This window comes from Callithrix jacchus, chromosome 6 (assembly GCF_049354715.1).
Source record: "Callithrix jacchus isolate 240 chromosome 6, calJac240_pri, whole genome shotgun sequence".
NCBI classification, from domain to species: domain Eukaryota; kingdom Metazoa; phylum Chordata; class Mammalia; order Primates; family Cebidae; genus Callithrix; species Callithrix jacchus.
This window is the reverse complement of record NC_133507.1, coordinates 7,162,059-7,181,385: the sequence shown is the minus strand read 5'-3', so window position 1 is coordinate 7,181,385 and position 19,327 is coordinate 7,162,059. Positions and strand designations below refer to the sequence as shown.

The following is a 19,327-nucleotide window of genomic DNA, read 5'->3' as shown; positions in this document are numbered from 1 at the left end:
GATGAGCCCGGGAAGCTGAATAGCTTCTCGAATATCGGCGGGCGCGCCCCGGACGCAGCGTACGGCACGCAGGGCCGCCTCTGCCAGGCGCACGCGGCACGGCCGCGGGGCGAACCCCGCACCGGCCTGCGGCTGCGGAGCCCGCGCCCCGCCCCGGCCGCTTCCGCCTAACCCTCGCCGGGCACACCGGGGCCGGAAAACGATTCCAGGCTACATCGCGCGGCGGGAAGAGAGGGAACACAAAGATGCGGCCGTGCCGGGCGTGCGCGAGGCCCTGCGCACCCTGGCTCCGGCGCTGGGACAGTCGGCGGGGCGGGTGGGACGCGGGTTCGCCGGGCGGGTCTCCAGGAGCGGGGCTGGAGCCCAGATGCTGGAAGGCGCGGCGCCCCGAACGCCCCGGGCCCTGGGGAGCACACAGATTCCCGGGCGTGTCCCGGCCCTGCGGTCTGGGGAGCTGCAGGGGTCTGGTCCTGCGGGTAGAGCCGGTGAACGCGAGGCTCCCACCCTGCCCGCTCGGCCCGCGCAGCTGTAAGTGGGACCGTAGAGCGAGGGACCCTCGGGGATCGCGGCCTCCGAAAGCCCCATCGGGTAGGAGAGGCCCCGTGCTGCCTCCCACCGCAGCTCACCCAGGCGGGTGCTGGACTCCAAGTCTTCCCTGCCGATTCCCGCTAAGCACCCCAGCATCCCATTTCCGATACGCTGTGGTGCTTTAACCCCCAGCTACGGCCTCACTCCAGGCCATTCTCTCCTTGCAGTCCTGAATGGAGAGGACCCTGACCTCCGCGGGGCCCTGGGGAACATACCCTCACACATCCCCAGGGGAGCCAGTCTTCCGCCCCCGCAGCGCGAGAAATACCCTGGAGGCCCTGAAAGGTCGCGCTGGAGACTCCGGTGTCACCTTCGGCCCTCTGGCCCTTTCGTAGAGTCCCAAGCAGATGTGGTAAGCCATGGGAGACGCACAGGGTGCCTTGTCTGGACAGTGCGGGGCCTCAGGTGGCTCCTTCCCCCAAAGCCTGGTGATTTGCCCTCGTTTTCTTTTCTCCTTTTGTCTGGATTACGTGAAACTGTGGCATGGAAAGTTCTGAAGAGAGGGGCACAGGGGGACAGGGGACCTGCGGCGTGAGGAGAGCCCATCTTCCTGCTGCTCTGAGGGCCCGAGCTGAGACCTTAAGAAGGGGCTGGGGGAAGCGGAATCCTGAGCGGCACTAAGGTTAAATACAGTGTGGACTTGGCCTCTCCACACTCTGCCCCCACCAAACACTCAGAAATCCCCAGGGCCAGAGCTGCCAGTGGGGTCTGCTCCTGATAGGGCAGCTTTGTAGCCACAGGACCAAACAAAGGGGCAAAGGCAGAGCTGGGGCAGGCCAGCGAGGTTCGTGACTCCCTCCCCGCTCAGGTGAGCATACCTTCACTGCTTACTTTCCACCTGGATAGACATTCTGCTCACCTGGCCAACACAAAGTTCATCCAGCCTCCTGTGGCCCAGCCTTTCTCCAATGCCAATAGTGGGAAGCAGTGATTCCAGGAAGACAAATTCAGTCATCTTCTTGCCTGTTACATAGTCACATCCCATAGGAAACCAGACACCTGTGCCTGAAGCTGATCCACACAACCCCCCCACCTCCTCAAACCCCCACTGCCATCTATGGGAATGTGTGCGGGCGGACAAGTTGCATGCTGTTGCTTCAGCAGCCTCCCTTGAGATCTTCCAGGGTCTGGGCCAGTCACTGGAGATTAAACCTCGTCCCAGCACCCAGGAGTGAGTGGCTGATGTCCACAGTCCACAGGATGAAAGGTACAGGCCTAGGGCCAGAACAGTGGCTCCCACCTGTAATCCCGATGAAGCAGGAGGCTCACTTGCGCCCAGCAGTGCAAGTCTGCAGTGAGCTATGATCATGCCGCTTGCACTCCAGCCTTGGTGACAGAACAAGACCCTATTACTTTAAAAAAATGAAATAAATAAATGTAAAAATAAAGGTACAGGCCTGCCCCCAGCCTCACTTAGATTCCCTACATCTAGTGGGCTTGAGCCAACTGCCAGTATTCAGAGAATTTTTAAAGGATCATTAGGACAAATAGCTAATGCATGTGGGACCTAAAACCTAGATGATGGGTTGATAGCTGCAGCAAACCACCATGGCACACATAACCCCGTGGCACGCATAACCCCGTGGCATGCATAACCCCATGCAACAAACCTACACATTCTATACTTGTATCCAGGAACTTAAAATAAATTTGTTTTTTTTTTTTTGAGACAGAGTTTCGCTCTTGTTACCCAGGCTGGAGTGCAATGGCATGACCTAGGCTCACTGCAACCTCTGTCTCCTGGGTTCAGGCAGTTCTCCCTCAGCCTCCTGAGTAGCTGGGACTACGGGCACGTGCCACCATGCCGAGCTAATTTTTTGTATTTTTAGTAGAGACAGGGTTTCACCATGTTGACCAGGATGGTCTCAATCTCTTGACCTCATGATCCACCCGCCTCGGCCTCCCAAAGTGCTGGGATTACAGGCGTGAGCCACCGCGCCTGGCATAAATTTTTAAATTAAAAAAAAAAAGCATCAGGCTGGGCGAGGTGGCTCACACCTGTAATCCCAGCACTTTAGGAGGCCAAGGCGGGAGGATCATGAGGTCAGGAGTTCCAGACCAAGCTGGCCAACATGGTGAAACCCCCACCTCTACTAAAACACAAAACTTAGCTGGGCATGGTGGAGGTCACCTGTAATCCCAGCTACTCGGGAGGCTGAGGCAGGAGAATCGCTTGAACCAAGGCAGCAGAGATTACAGTGAGCTGAGACTGTGCCGCTGCACTCCAGCGGGGGCAACAGAGTGAGACTCCATATTAAAAAAAAAAAAGTATCTTGTAAATGGGAAAGGCCCCCCTAAGTATGCCACAAAACCAAAAAGTGGTAACAAAATACCCTGGAGGCCCTGGAAGTTCGCACTGGAGCTAAGTTTGACCTCAAAAAAAAAACTCTGGCATGGCAATCAATAAGCAAAGTCACAAAGGAGGAAAAAAGTATTTGCAATTCACATCACAAGCAGTTAATTTCCCTAATACATAGATAACATCGAGAAATTGACAAGAAAAAAAAAAATCAAAAGAAGGCGTCTTGGATCATCACCAAGTTCCCACCATGGCTCACACCTGTAATCCCAGCTACTCAGGAGGCTGAGACAAGTATCACTTGAGCCCCAGAGTTCCAGGCTTCAGTGAACTGTGATCATGTCAATGAAATAAACCTGGGCAGCAGGATGAACCTATCCCTTAACAGAAAAGACAAAGAAACAAGTAAACCGTAAGAAGCAGACAATTCACAGGGAAGGAAATACAAATGTTTCTTAAACATCTGAAAAGCTGACCTCCCTTATTGATAATAAATGCAAATTAGGCCAGGCATGGTGGCTCATGCCTGTAATCCCAACACTTTGGGAGGCCCAGGTGGGTAGATCACTTGAGGTCAGGAGTTCTAGACCAGCCTATCCAACATAGTGAAACCCCGTCTCTACTAAAAATACAAAAATTAGTTGGGCGTGGTGGTGAGCGCCTATAGTCCCAGCTACTGGGGAGGCTGAGGCAGGAGAATTGCTTGAACTGGGGAAGCGGAGGTTGCAGTGAGCCGAGATCACACCATTGCACTTGAGCCTAGGCAACAAAGCGAGACTCCATTTCAAAAAAAGAAATAGAAAGAGAAATGCAAATTAAAACTAATGTGAGATGCCATTGTGTTCACCAACGGGAGACCCAGGAGTTCGGTAACACAGTATGTTCCGGAAAGCAAGGGGAAACTGGCAGATTCCCACACTGCCCATGGGAGTGTGAATCAGTTCAACTACTGTGTAGGAAAATTAGATGGTGTTTATCAAAATTACAAATGCACAAGCTCTTTGACCTAAGAATTCTACTTCTAGGCCGGGCGCGGTGGCTCACGCCTGGAATCCCAGAATTTTGGGAGGTCGAGGCGGGTGGATCACGAGGTCAAGAGATGGAGACCATCCTGGTCAACATGGTGAAACCCCAGCTCTACTAAAAATACAAAAAATTAGCTGGGCATGGTGGCACGTGCCTGTAATCCCAGCTACTCAGGAGGCTGAGGCAGGAGAATTGCCTGAACCCAGGAGGCGGAGGTTGCGGTGAGCCGAGATCACGCCATTGCACTCCAGCCTGGGTAACGAGCAAACTCCGTCTCAAAAAAAAAAAAAAAAAAAAAAAAAAAAAGAATTCTACTTCTAGCTGCTTCTAGGAATTTTTCAACTTGTGTATCACACATGCAAACTAGGCATGCATAGAATCGTTCATGGTGCTATGTTTCTGTAGTAAATGACTGCAGACAACCTTCATCTCCATGAAAAGGGGACTAGGGACTGTTATTGCACGAGGGCGCTTCCATACATCGAGATAGTATGCAGCCATCAAGGAAGAAATGCATGATAGATTAACACAAGAAATTCTCCAAGATTAATTGTTAAGTGAAAGACCAAAGGGGAGAAGGCATGTGTAGTATGCCACCATGTGAGTAAAAAAAGGAAAAAGGAAACAAGAGTGAGCCTGTAGACGCTCATGTACAATCATAAAGCCTTTCTGGAAGGATCACAGGAAACTGAAAAATGTGGGTTACCCTTGGGAAAGAAACTAGTGTCTGGGGTGGAGGTGACAGGAAAACTTTTCAGTGATTTTCCTTTTCATTTTTGAAGTATAAGATATTATCTATCCCTGAAAAAAATTTTAATTATCATTCATAACCCTGGTTCTTAAGCCTTTGGAGGGTAAAAGGTCTCCGAAATCTTTGATCTATTTTCCTAGGGGGGAAAAGAAGAAGGAAACTCTATGACTCTGTATTTAAACCACGTGGCTGTGATCCCTACCACCACTTAGTGGCAGCATACCTGAATTGCAGGCTTAATGCCAATACCGTTCAGCCTAGAGGAGCTCTTGGACCAGGCCAGATTTTGGGCAAGGTGTTAACAAGTGGAGCTGGAAACTTGTCAGTTCCTCAGCATTCAAACCCTAATTTATTTTTTTAAAACTAACATATGCCTTTCCTACATAGGACAGAAGATTAATGCATTGTTTTATAGGCTGGACAAGATGTTCCTTCACAAAACTTCCAAAATGTCAGAATACTATTTTTTCCTTCATTCTTTGGCTGACTGTAAAAATTTGCATGATTAATAAAGACATGTCCTCTCTCTGTGGGGATGGCAGAATAACTTCCCACTCATAAAGTTACTGATTGGCACAGGCCTTGTTGGGACTGTTAATATCAATCTCTTGGCAGGCGTAGTGGCTCACACCTGTAATCCTAGCACTTTTTGAGGCTGAGGCAGGTGGATCACCAGGACAGGAGATCAAGACCATCCCCATCTCTACTAAAAACACAAAAAATTACCCAGGTGTGATGGCACACACCTGTAATGTCAGCTATTCGGGAGGCTGAGGCAGGGAAATCACCTGAACCCAAGAGGCAGAGGCTGCAGTGAGCCAAGATTGCACCACTGCACTCCAGCCTGGGCAGCAGAGCAAGACTCTGTCTCCTAATGCTATCCCTTCAGTATCTCCCCACCTGCTGCTATCCCTCCAAAATACTTAATGTAGAAGATGGGGTGATGGATGCAGCAAACCACCATGGCACATGTGTACCTATGTAACAAACATGCACTTTCTGTACATGTACCCTAGAACTTAAAAAAAAAAAAAAAAAAAAGACCGACTCTGTCTCAAAAAATAAAAGACAAAAAAAAATCAAGCTCTTAGTCTCCTCCTGCTGACTGCTGATTTTATTCTTGTGGAGTCAAAAGTGGCCTGAAACAAGAGCCAAGAGGCCTGCATTCTGGTCCCAGCTAAGGCAGCAGCGAGGGTAGAGACTCAGGTAAATCCTCCACGGTTCAGTTTCCTCCTGGGTTCAGGTGAGGAAGTTGGCCCAGAAAATCCCCAAGGGCCAGGATGTGTGAGAAGGAAATGCTAAACCCCACTGTGGGAGTCTGATTTTCTGGCCTTCAGGGTTTAAGTCAGTGGAAAAATCACTAACCAGATCACACTCTAATAGGTTTTTCCAAGACCAACTGCCTTATTTTGGAAGACACAAAAAGATAGCATGGAAATGTCATTGACAACCGTAGAAGCTAGTATCTTCCCAAAAAGTAAATGCCATTGATTTATGTGGCTGATCTCAAGACTCAGATTCTTCAAAGTCCAGGCTTTGTAGAAATAAATGGATAATTGTAAACAATGGAAACCAGACCCTGGCCTCGGGAGCCACAAAGAATAGTCAGCAGGCTAGACTATCTGTGGAGGAACTTGAAGTATAGCCCTTACCCACCAGCAGGGCCTGCAAGGAAGGACCCACCGTGCAGGTGCTGGTGTGCCGGAAGGGTAGAGGTTTGTTCCTTTCATGAGATAAGTTACCGACTGCATTTTATTTTTTATTTTTTTAGACAGAGTCTCACTCTTTTGCCCAAGCTGGAGTGCAGTGGAGCTATCTCGGCTCACTGTAACCTCTGCCTCCCAGGCTCAAGCGATTCTCCTGCCTCAGCCTCCCAAGTAGCTGGTACTACAGGCACCTGCCACCATGCCCAGCTAATTTTTGTATTTTTAGTATAGACAAGGTTTCACCGTGTTGGTCAGGCTGGTCTCAAACTCCTGACCTCAAGTGATCTGCTCACCTCAGACTCCCAAAGTGCTGGGATTATAGGCATGAGCCATCACACTCAGCCACCAGCTGCATTTTACTAGACATAGGGGTGGAAAATCACCGCAGTGCAGACCTTCTTTATTCTAGAGACTTTTCTGTGTAGTTAACAGAGTGGAGGTCGCAGAGGTCATCAGCTGTGGCTATAGATAGCATCTATAGTAGAGGCAGTATGTAGTAAAAGAGCAAAGTTCTTATTGTATAAAATGGTCTAGACAGGCACTTGAGCATGTCCAGTTACACGGACGTGGAACAAGTCAGCAAGTATCTTGGTGAGCCAGATGGTGATAGGATCGAAGCCACCCTCCAATACCCCCCTCTATGAGTCTGGTCAGTGGCAGAGTGCTGGAGGTGAGTCACTGTCCACAAGGAAGTCAGGGCTCCCGGGAGGGAAGGACTAAGATTGCAACTGCCCCTTTCCAAGGTACAGCACAGGAAACCTTCCTAACGGGCCAGCATGACCCAGATCAGAGCCGGGAGACACCAAAGGGCAGACGGGCCGGCAACATACATTCCCCAGACGAACAGGCATCCAGGCAGGACCCCAGGACCAAGCCTGAAAGTTCCAGAGAGCACAGCCAGAGGGGATGCTGGAAACTTTTCTGATCCCAGCCCCACAGGGATGTGTCTGGGGACAAGTGGCCAGGCATGGCTGCAGATCAGGAGCAGAACCGTGAGCCGGGCAGAGCCCATTGTGTCACCACAGTAGGGAACAAGGAGCAGGGCGGGCAGCACCCATCTGCAAGGCTGCCTGTGGGCATCAAGGGGCCTCCACCTGCAAGGCCTGACAGCCCTGTCTGATGCCCATGGGGCATTTGGAAGGGAACTGAACTCCCACGGCAAGAAGCATTTCCAACCCAGAATGGGACGGCTTCCTGCTGGCAGGGCAGACAGTGCATCAGCAACTAACAGGAAAAGAGAAAGAAGCAGCACCCCCGATCTACCCTCCCTCATCCTCAGTCCCCTACTTTAGAAGAAGGGGCCTCTCTGCCCCACTCAATCCTCCTGTGTCACCTGGAGTGGGCAGGTGGCCGCTCCATGTATTCCATCCCCTTAACTCCAGGGCTCAGCTGAGGGGTGGGTACCGACCCAAGCCCTTAAGATTCCACCCCAGGACTTCACTGGAAGTACTGGCAAGGCAGCCCTCTCTCCACTGAGGTTGTAGGCAGCAAGGACCATTAGAGCCTGGAGCTGCCCTGTTAGGGGGCCTGCAGGAGAGTGAGGCTTTGGCAGAGGGAAGCGGAGCTGAAGGTGGACAGCATCTGTGGCTCTGGGTCCAGCCCTGCGTGATCTCCCTGCCTTAGACTTTTCAGTTACTTAAGTCAGCTCAAGTTGAGCTCCTATCTTCTGTAACCTTAAGGGTCCTGAGGCTGGGCATGGTGGTTCACGCCTGTATTCCCAGCATTTTGGGAGGCCAAGGTGGGAGGATCATGAGGTCGGGAGTTCAAAACCAGCCTGACCAATATGGTGAAACCCCATCTCTACTAAAAATACAAAAATTAGCTGGGCATGGTAGTGTGTGTCTGTAATCCCAGCTACTCAGGAGGCTGAGGCAGAAGAATCGCTTGAACCTGGGAGGTAGAGGTTGCAGTGAGCTGAGATCGCACCACTAAACTCCAGCCTGGGCAACAGAAGGAGACTCTGTCTCTAAATAAATAAATAAGTAAGAGTCCTCACTGATACGGTGAGAATCATGGTGGTTATTTGTCGTAGCTGTAAGTACTGGGAAGAGACGAAGCTGTGGGGTTCCAGAAAGAGCAGCAGCATTCATTATCACAGTGCCTATTTCGGTTCCTGAAACAAGCCCATGTGAGCAGCTCCCCTGGAGCCTTAGATCATGTCCGAGAAGGAACTGAAGCAACTGAGTGCATAAAGTACGTGGCAGTAATGGCTCGGGGAGCTCTTTCTGTCTTTCTTTCTTTTTCTTTCTTTCTCTCATTCTCTCTCTCTCTCTCTCTCTTTCTTTCTTTCTTTTTATTTTATTGTGACGGAGTTTCGCTCTTGTTACCCAGGCTGGAGTGCAATGGTGCAATCTCAGCTCACCGCAACCTCTGCCTCCTGGGTTCAGGCAATTCTCCTGCCTCAGCCTCCCGAGTAGCTGGGATTACAGGCATGTGCCACCATGCCCAGCTAATTTTTGTATTTTTTAGTAGAGACGGGGTTTCACCATGTTGACCAGGATGGTCTCGATCTCTTGACCTCGTGATCCACCCACCTCAGCCTCCCAAAGTGCTGGGATTACAGGCGCGAGCCACCACACCCGGCCCTCTTTCTCTTTCTTTCTCTCTCTCTTTCTTTCTTTCTTTCTTTCTTTCTTTCTTTCTTTCTTTCTTTCTTTCTTTCTTTCTTTCTCTTCTTTCCTTCCTTTCTCTCTCTCTCTCTCTCTCTCTCTCTCTCTCTCTCTCTCTCTCTCCTTCCTTCCTTCCTTCCTTCCTTCTCTCTCTCTCTCTCTCTCTGTCTTTCTTTCTTTCTTTCTTTCTTTTCTGACAGAGTCTCACTCTGTCATCCAGGCTGGAGTGTAGTGGTACAATCTCAGCTCACTACAACCTCCACCTCCTGAGTTCAAGCAATTCTCCTGCCTCAGCCTCTGAGTAACTGGGATTACCGGCATCTGCCACCACACCCAGCTAACTATTTGTAACTTTAGTAGAGGCCAGGTTTCATCATGTTGGCCAGGCTAGTCTCGAACTCCTGACCTCATGATCCACCTGCCTCAGCCTCCCAAAGTGCTGGGATTACAGGCATGAGCCACAGTGCCCGGCCTCAGGGAGCTTTTTTAAGAGCTGCTTTCCGAGGCTGGACTGGCTGGCATGTGGGGTGACAGAGACCTGTGCTGGGGCCAGTGCTGCAGAGGGGTCCACAGTGCAGAGGGCGCCTGAGGAGCAGCTGCAACCATGGCTAGTGCTGGGCTGCACAGTAGCGTTCCGTACTGTGGGAGCCCGCCTGATGGCCCTGGTGAGCCACACGTGGGGACTCTGAGGACAGCTGCACAATGTGGCTTCTCCCTAGGCTGGAGACTGTGACCTGAATGACCTCACCCCAGGCTCCCCATTCACCTCTCCTGTTCTTCAGTCCTGCTTGTGCTTGGCTTATGCAAAGAGAACCATTATTTGTTAGTCTCATCTGAGAACTTGGGGCCTGACCTTGTATGTCAGTGGTTCTCAACTGGGGCTGATTTTGCAATGACCTGGTAACGTCTGCAGATGTTTTTGGCTGTCCAAACTTAGGGGAGTGATGCTACCAGCATCCGGTGGGCGGGGTTCGGGGATGTTAAACATTGTACAATACACAGGACAGGTGCCCACCCATACAATGGGCTGGTCCCAGCCAAGACATCATGTCAGCCGGGTGCGGCAGCTCATGCCTGCAATCCCAGCACTTTGGGAGGCCGAGGCGGGTGGATCACGAGGTCAAGAGATCGACACCATCCTGGTCAACATGGTGAAACCCGGTCTCTACTAAAAATACAAAAAATTAGCTGGGCATGGTGGTGCGTGCCTGTAATCCCAGCTATTCGGGAGGCTGAGGCAGGAGAATTGCCTGAACCCAGGAGGCGGAGGTTGTGGTGAGCCGAGATCGCGCCATTGCACTCCAGCCTGGGTAACGAGTGAAACTCCATCTCAAAAGAAAAAAAAGATAATCATGTCAAGATGTGCTGAGATTAAGAACGACTGCCATTTTTTTCTTAAGATGGAGTTTCACTCCTGTTGGCTCTGCTGGTGTTCAATGGCACGATCTCAGCTCACTGCAACTTCTGCCTCCCAGGTTCAAGCAATTCTCCCAAGTAGCTGGGATTAACAGGCATGGGCCACCATACCCGGCTAATTTTGTATTTTCAGTAAAGACAGGGTTTCTCCATGTTGGTCAGGCTGGTCTCGAACTCCTGACTTCAGGTGATCCACCCGCTTCGGCCTCCCAAAGTGCTGGGATTACAGGTGTGAGCCACCATACCTGGCCCCACTGACATAGTATCTTCAAATATGTCCATTTATTTACATGGAAGAAAATATATAAGAGTGAATCACAAGTAAGGAATGACTTAGAACAAGTAAAAAACCATTGCTGTATTTCTGTAGTATGGGATGACAGAGACCCAGGCAGTGGTGGGACTGTGACCCCAGCCTTGGGGTTCAGCCAGAGAACCTGCAGGAGGCCACCCAGATGAGGTAAGGCCCCTGTGCAATCTGCCCAGCTGTCCTTGGCTGCTGCTCCTGAGCAGAGTAGTGGCACCTGTGAGTCACACCCGCCACCCCATGCCTATTCTTCTCCCCCTCAGTACCCTCAGCCCAGGCCTACAGAGGATCATCCCAGATCCAAGAGCAGATGCCGCCCAGCACCAGGAAAAGGAGAGGGCTCAGGGCACCTGTGTGCATTCTTCTCCCAGAAGCATAGTTGAGTGCCTGCTCCACTGGGCGAGGCCCCAGGGCTGCTGTCTGGCCAGGCCTGAGGGACTGCAGTGCTGAGTGACAAGGACAACCCTGATGCCTGCATGAGGGCAGATGACAGGTGGTTCCCCAGTGGAGAGAAAAGCTGCAGGGAGGGCTTCCTGGAGGAAGCGAGGAGCCTACCCCTCCTGCTCCTCCTCCACCGCCATGCCCTGGACTCTGTGCCCCCACCTTCTCGCCAGTGCCCCTGCTCTCCACCCTCACCCTGCAGCAGGCTCATCTCCCTGGGTCTGACTACCTGTCTTGGAAGCATTCCTGGAGCCCTTTACACAGAATTTAGTGATCCCAGGAAGCTACCTTAGGGTTTCCAGGGCAAAGGCTTTGCAGCATTGTTCCCCTGCCACAGGGTTGCTTTCTCTCTGCTGTGGCCTCTTTGATGCTTCCTCACAGACTGTCTTGTCAAAGCCACTCCCCACAGAAAGCCAGGCCTTGGAGGCTGAGAGTTCCAGATGGGCCGGCAGGGCGATCCCCACCACACCAGCCTCCGCAGGCAGGGGAGGGAGGCCACTGGCCCTGCTCTCCACTGCTCCGTGAATGACCCCACTCACAGCCTTCTCAGTGCTGGGGGCTCCTGGCCAGAGAGTGCTTCCTACAGGGCCCTCGGCTCTCCAGGAAATCCTCCTACTGCCACCCCACTGGGCGCGATCCTGAGGGCTGCACGCTGGTGCCAGCCTGCGCTGGTCTCCTGACTTCACCGCAGCTTGCAATCCTTTGTTTACTGGCGTGATTAGCGATTTTCTCTCTCTCCTCCGTCCGTCTCTCAGAGGACTGTACCTGCTTTGATCCCCCCACCCCACGTAGCACAGACCATGTCACGGTTCCCAGACATGAGGAGGCCCTCAGTAAATGTTGTGCTGGCTGACTGAATGAAGAAAAATAGTTCAGGAGCACTTCAAGGCCTTCTTGACCCCAGAGGTCTGTCTTATCAGACTTGCACGCTGCCTTCCATTCCCACCACTGACCACCTGTTCAGATAAGGTGTGGTGTTGTGTCCAGCCTGGCCCTTGCATCATGGATCGTAGGTTGATTCATAAGCACAATGGGAACCCAGAGACTTCAGCAAAGATTGGCAAAGAGAAGCTGGGGCTGGGACTGGGGACAGGAGAGGGGTTCAGACCCAGAGTCGGAGCTGCATTGCAGGGCTTTGCCGGACTCCAAGCTGGTCAGCCTCTCCTGGGGAAGAGGATGGGGGTGGGGACTGACTCCAGGCTGGGGTCTCACCGAGTTTCCAGGCAGCAGGAATACTGGAAGAGTCTATCCCAGGCCTCATTTATTTCAGTGTGAAAGCATTGAGGCGGAGTCCGATTCTGTAGCCCAGGCTGAAGTGCAGTAGCACGATCTCAGCTCACTGCAACCTCTGCCTCCTGGGTCCCAGTTCAAGTGATTCTCCTGCCTCAGCCTCTGGAGTAGCTGGGATTACAGGCATGAGCCACCATGCTCAGCTAATTTTTGTAATTTTAGTAGAGACGGGGTTTCACCATGTTGGCCACGCTTGTCTTGAACTCCTGACCTTGTGATCCACCCGTCTCAGCCTCCCAAAGTGCTGGGATTACAGGAGTGAGCCACTGCGCCCGGCCAAGATTGTTCTTATAGGTATGAAGGCAGCAAAGAGAGAGGACGTGGGAAGAACGAGCCTCACCTTGTCAGTTTCCACAGGGCCTTCAAGTCACAGACACAGCTGCATGCTTCCTCTGGCAGGAGTGCTGGGGATGGGTGGAGTCCTTTGAGTTGCCTGAAGCTCATTCTCATTATTGCTACCCCCTGCCGCCCCACTATTACTGAACCGATGCCTTTTCAGAGGCGCTGGAGGTGTCAGTTCAATGACTGCAATAGAACCACGCAGGATCAAGTTTTAACTGAGAATCTGTCTCTATTTGAATCCTGTATATAACCACAGGGTTGTATTATGCTTGGAAATATTTTGTGCATTTAGGAGACCTAGTCTTAGTCAGAAACTTTATTTATATGTATATAAATAAAATATTTATTTATATATATTTATTTATATCGTATATAATATATATTTATATATAAATATATTACATAATTATATATAAATATATATTATATACGATATAAATAAATATATTTATATTTATATTTTTAGACTGAGTCTTGCTCTGTTGCCAGGCTGGAGTGCAGTGGTGCAATCTTGGCTCACTGAGACCTCCACCTCCTGGGTTCAAGTGATTCTTCTGTGTCAGCCTCCCAAGTAGCTGGGACTACAGGTGTGTGCCACCACGCCCAGCTAATTTTTGGATTTTTAGTAGAGACGGGTTTTCACCATGTTGGCCAGGATGGTCTTGATCTCTTGACCTCATGATCTGCCCGCTTCAGCCTCCCAAAGTGCTGGGATTACAGGCTTGAGCCACCGCACCCAGCCTGGTCTAGAATTTTAAAACCACATTCCTGTGCTGCCTGTTCAAAATATAGGTACACAAAAATGTATCGTGCTGCGGTTGGGTGTGGTGGCTCACACCTGTAATGCTAGCACTTTGGGAGGCTGAGGTGGGAGGATCATGAGGTCAAGAGATCAAGACCATCCTGGCCAACATGGTGAAACCCCGTCTCTACTAAAAATCCAAAAATTAGCTGGGCGTGGTATTGCACACTTGTAGTCCCAGTCACTTGGGAGGCTGAGGCAGAAGAATCAATTGAACTCGGTAGGGGGAGGTTGCAGTGAGCTGAGATCCCACCACTGCACTCCAGCCTGGTGACTCCATCTCACCAAAAAAAAAAAAAAAAAAAAAAAGAAAGAAAGAATTCACTCTCTGGCTGCGTAGTGCAGAGCAGATTGGATTGTGTGGACCACAGTGGATGGGAGAGCACAGATGAAGGGGGATGGGGAGATGGAGTGCCGCAGATGGACTGAGAGCTGTTTGAAAGCCTCAAGAAAGAGGATTTTGTGAGCCGTGTGTGTGCACACGCATGCTCTCAGGGAGAGGGCTGGTGAGGGAGAGGTAGTGCCAACACTGGCCTTCAGTCTCTGGCTCCTGCAACTTGAACAAAGATGATGCCCTTCCCTGAGACACCCAGTGCTGTAGGGGGCCAGGTTTATGGGGGAAGCTCAACTATATATTACGCTGTTGCTATGAGAACCATTAACTTCTTACATTTACTATATGCTGTGCCTTCCTCCTACACCTTAGCGGTGTTTTAAATTTTAATGCGTGTCTTGGATTTAGCATATTTAAAATACCAAGCTAGCAAATCACGTATGCAAAGAGTATGTCAGGTCATCTATAAAATGTTGATTATTTCTCTGATCGTCTAGGTAGTACTGAGGGAGCATTTGCAAAAGGTGGTGGCCGCTGGGAATCACGGGGGCGTGGCCAGCCGTGGACCCTGCTGCTTAGGTAACTCACACAAACAACACAGGCAGGCAGGGCTCCCTGGAACTGGTTTTCTTCCATCTGCAGCCTGTAAAGCCAGTTGAGGCATCTCGAGTTCTTCAATTTTTCGCTTCTAAGGGGCCTTCTGATCCGGGGTGTGTAGTACTCATGTTGTCTGGGTTGGCTGTTCCCATCCAACTCTGAGTCTGCTGTCGCAGGGATCTGAGAGGGAGTAACTACAAAAAAGAAAGAAGTAGGGCCACGTGTGGTGGCTCACGCCTGTAATCCCAGCACTTTGGGAGGCCAAGGTGGGCGGATCACAAGGTCAAGAGATCGGGACCATCCTGACCAACATGGTGAAACCCCGTCTCTACCAAAAAAATACAAATATTAGCTGGGTGTGGTGGTAAAGCACACCTGTAGTCCCAGCTACTTGGGAGGCTGAGGCAGGAGAATTGCTTGAACCTGGGAGGTGGAGGTTGCAGTGAGCCAAGATCGCGCCACTGCACTCCAGCCTGGTGCCTGGCAACCGAGTGAGACTGTCTCAAAGAAAAAAAAAAAGAAGGAGGAGGAGGAATGAGAAAGACAAAAGCAAAAGAAAGCAAGACATGAAAGACAGGAGAGACAAGAAAGAAAGGAAGAAAAACAGAGAGAGAAAGAAAGAGTAAGAAAAAGTCTTTCCTGTCTTGCAAGATGGCAGGTGAAAAAGTTGAGAAGCCGAATAGCAAAGAGAAGAAACCCGAGGCCAAGAAGGCTGACGCTGGTGGCAAGGGGAGAAGGCAGAACCTCGAGGCTAAAAAGCCCAAGAAGGGGACATCCCATTGCAGCCGCAATCCTGTCGTTGTCAGAGGAATTGGCAGGCATACCCGATCTGCCGTGTATTTGAGAAAGGCCGTGTCCAACAGGAAGTACTCAGCTGCCCAATCCAAGGATGAAAAGAAAAAGGAGAAGGTTCTTGCAACTGTTACAAAAGTGGGTGGTGGTGACAAGAATGGCAGTGTCCGGGTGGTTGAACTTCGCAAAATGCCCAGGCATCATCCTACTGAAGATGTGCCTTGAAAGCTGCTGAGCCATGGCACAAACCCTCAGTCAGCACGTGAGAAAACTGTGAGCCAGCATCACCCCGGGACCATTCCGATCATCCTCAGTGGACGCCACAGGGGCAAGAGGGCGGTTTTCCTGAAGCAGCTGGCTGGTGGCTGGTTACTTGTGATGGGCCCACTGGTCCTCAATAGAGTTTATCTACGAAGAACACACCAGAAATGTGTCATTGCCACCTCAACCAAAACTGACAGCAACGTAAAAGTCCCAAAACATGTTACTGATGCTTACTTCAAGAAGAGGCAGCTGCGAAGTCCAGACACCAGGAAGGTGAGATCTTCAACTCAGATAAATAAAAATGCAAGATGACAGAGCAGCACAAGATGGATCGGAAAGCTGTGGACTCACACATTTCACCAAAGAGCAAAGCTATTCCTCCGCTCCAGGGCTACCTGTGATCTGTGTTTGCCCTGACAAATGGAATTCATTGGTGTTTTTTTTGTTTTGTTTTGTTTTGTTTTTTTGAGACGGAGTTTCGCTCTTGTTACCCAGGCTGGAGTATAATGGCGCGATCTCGGCTCACCGCAACCTCCGCCCCCTGGGTTCAGGCAATTCTCCTGCCTCAGCCTCCTGAGTAGCTGGGATTACAGGCACGTGCCACCATGCCCAGCTAATTTTTTTTGTATTTTTAGTAGAGACGGGGTTTCACCATGTTGACCAGGATGGTCTCAAACTCCTGACCTCGTGAACCACCCGCCTCGGCCTCCCAGAGTGCTGGGATTACAGGCTTGGGCCACCGCGTCCGGCCCTCATTGGTGTTTTAAATGTCTTAAGAACCTAATTAAATAGCTGACTTCAAAAAAGAAAAAGAAAAAAGAGAAAGAAGAAGATTGATTTTCATGTCTCACTCCAGACTCACAGAATAAGACATTCTGGGGTACAGTGCCCGGATATCTATAATTTAACAAACTCTCACGGTGCTTCGGATGCACCACTGACCTCTGAGAACCACTGAATTTTGACCTCCAAGGGCTGAGAGAATTCCCCAGGCCACCACGCGGGGGCAGTAAAGACACGGAGGAGCTACCTGAGACACGGGGCCTCACAGAACTACCTGCAGCCCTGGTGGGAGCGGCTTGGCCACTGCAGGACAGGACAGGGCAGCTGGGTGGGCTGGGCCAGGACAAGTTGACGCTGAGACGCAGAGAACTTGCACCACAGATGCAGAACCCTGGAAGGAAGTGGACACCTCAGCCAACACCAGCGTGAGGGCGGAGTAGGCACGAGAAGACCCCCACGGTGTGGCCAGAGTAAGCTGGAGCACCCGGACTCAGGCCCTGACGCTGCTCTGCCTCTGCCATCTTCACTCCAGTCTGGAGCCATATTGAGCTTCTGGCCTGCAAGGTCTTACTATTTCATGGAAAAGACAGACAAAGACAGCCCACTGTCGGCCGGGCACCAGGGTTCATGCCTGTAATCCCAGCACTCTGGTAAGCTGAGGCAGGCAGATCACCTGAGGTTAGGAGTTCGAGACCAGCCTGACCAATATGGTGAAATCCCATCCCTCTAAAAATAGAAAAATGAGCTGGGTGTGGTGGCGGGTGCCTGTAATCCAGCTACTCAGGAGGCTGAGGTGAAAGAATCCCTCGAATCCGGGAGGCAGAGGTTGCAGTGAGCCAAGATCATGCCAGTGCACTCCAGCCAGGGCGACAAGAGTGAGACTCCTTCTCAAAAAAAAAAAAAAAAAGAATCCATTGTCAAGATGGCAGCGTGACCACATGCTACGTCTCTTTCTTCTATAAATCATCATTAGGCATAGTTTAAAATATTTATATATATGCTGGGTGCAGTGGCTCACGCCTGTAATCCCAACACTTTGGGAGGCTGAGGCAGGTGCATCACGAGGTCAGGAGTTCGAGACCAGCCTGACCAACATGGTGAAACCCCATCTCTACTAAAAATACAAACAAATTATCTGTGCCTAGTGGCGCACACCCGTAATCCCAGCTACTCAGGAGGCTGAGGCAGCCGGATGGCTTGAGCCCGGAAGCCTGAGGTTGCAGTGAGAGGAGATCCGCCACTGCGCTCCAGCCCGGCGACAGAGCGAGATTCCGTCTCAAGAAAAAAAAAAAAAAAAAAAAAACGAAAGGAATTTTGGAGACAGCTCAGAGGGCTTGGGGTGAACGGTGGCGATTTTTGGTTCCCGCACCCCATGCACCCGCGAAAGCGCTCGCGCTGCCTTTGGCTCCGGCAGGGGCGTCAGTCCGGAACCTGTGAGCTACGGAACTTACGGCTCTGAGCACCAAGTTGTACCGGGCGCATCCTTTCGGAGCGGTTTCCGGGGCGCTCCAGTCGCTCGCCTGCATCCGTGGTTGGGGAGTTGCGGACGGCCGTGGTCCTACGGACCTGGCGCTGACGGACCCCGGAGCGGCGTCTGACTGAGGTCTACGAAGCCACCGGCGGCGGGAGCGCTTCCTCTCTGAGGTCGGAGCCCGGGCTCGCCCAGCGACCGGGGTCTCTCTCCTGTGGAGGCGCGTTGCCGGCATCCTGCGCTTGTGGAGCCAGGGCAAGGTAAGGGGACGTGTCAGTCACTTTCCCCACGTTTCAGTGTTCATACGTTCCTAGGCTAGAACATTTTAAAGATGGTTAAAATGTTTAAAGTCTGGATCACTCCGTTGAATGTTTTTTTGTTTTGTTTTGTTTTGTTTTTGAGACGGAGTTTCGCTCTTGTTACCCAGGCTGGAGTGCAATGGCGCGACCTCGGCTCACGGCAACCTCCGCCTCCCGGATTCAGGCAATTCTCCTGCCTCAGCCTCCTGAGTAGCTGGGATTACAGGCACGCGCCACCATGCCCAGCTAATTTTTGTATTTTTAGTAGAGACGGGGTTTCACCATGTTGACCAGGATGGTCTCGATCTCTTGACCTCGTGATCCACCCGCCTCGGCCTCCCAAAGTGCTGGGATTACAGGCGTGAGCCACCGCGCCCGGCCAGTTGAATGTTACTGAAATCAGCCTGACCTCACTTATGAAGCCCTAGAAGCCTCCCTTGAGGCTTATTCGGGCCCCCATCCCTCTACACATACACTGTTGGTTTCCCCTTCTGCCTCTGTGCTCCTAAGGCACTCAGTGTTTACCCATCCTCATACTTTCCTGAAAGTACAAATTTGTCACATGTCTGTCCACCCCCATAAGCTTCTTGAGAATGAGAACTTTCATGTCTCTTCCCAGCACAAGCGTTTTATATGTATATGGTTGAGGAACTTCAAATATGATCTATAAAATGGTGACTCATTTATATTTCCAACCCCAGCCTCTCCCTTGAGTTCCCAGCTCACAGCAACTACAGACTGAACTTAGTCTGAATTCAGTAGCACACAACTGGAATATCTGCACTGAGCAGCTTTTCACAGTTTTTAAAATTTTGGTACTCTCAGCATCGCCAATTCACCGTGTCTGAAATAGAGTAGAATGTTGTTTCTACCCACCTGTACTCTGCCATCCCCTGAAGTCCTTCGCCCCACCACTCAAGGGGTGCCTATCACTTATCGCAGTAAATGGCACCTCTGTCTTTCCAGTTGCTTACACGTAAAATTAGGCTGCTACTTTGATGTCTTCATTTTTCTCTATTCTCTATCGAATTCCCTAGCAATCCCGTCAGTTCTGTCTCCACAATGTACTCAGCATACTCACTGCTGTACCTCCTGCTTAAATCACCATCATCCTTTGCCTGGAAGGCTGCATCAACCTTCTAATGACTGTCCTTTCCCCCTCCTCCTTCCTCCCTTTCTTCTTCCTTCGTGTAAATCATCATTTCATCCT

At 51.0% G+C, this 19,327-nt stretch overlaps 1 protein-coding gene and 1 pseudogene across 4 annotated transcripts in view; both read left to right on the top strand.

Annotated features, from left to right (window-relative positions):
- The first annotated feature begins 15,056 nt into the window (after window positions 1-15,056).
- LOC144576847 (large ribosomal subunit protein eL6 pseudogene) lies at window positions 15,057-16,776 on the top strand (annotated as a pseudogene).
- Window positions 16,777-17,857: 1,081 nt separating this feature from the next.
- Window positions 17,858-19,327, top strand: part of LOC144576500 (uncharacterized) — a 29,536-nt gene continuing 28,066 nt past the window's right edge. For all 4 annotated transcript variants that reach the window (XM_078375891.1, XM_078375895.1, XM_078375892.1 and 1 more), the window contains exon 1: window positions 17,858-18,078. The gene's annotated coding sequence lies outside the window, so the exon portion shown is untranslated. The remainder of the gene's footprint in view (window positions 18,079-19,327) is intronic.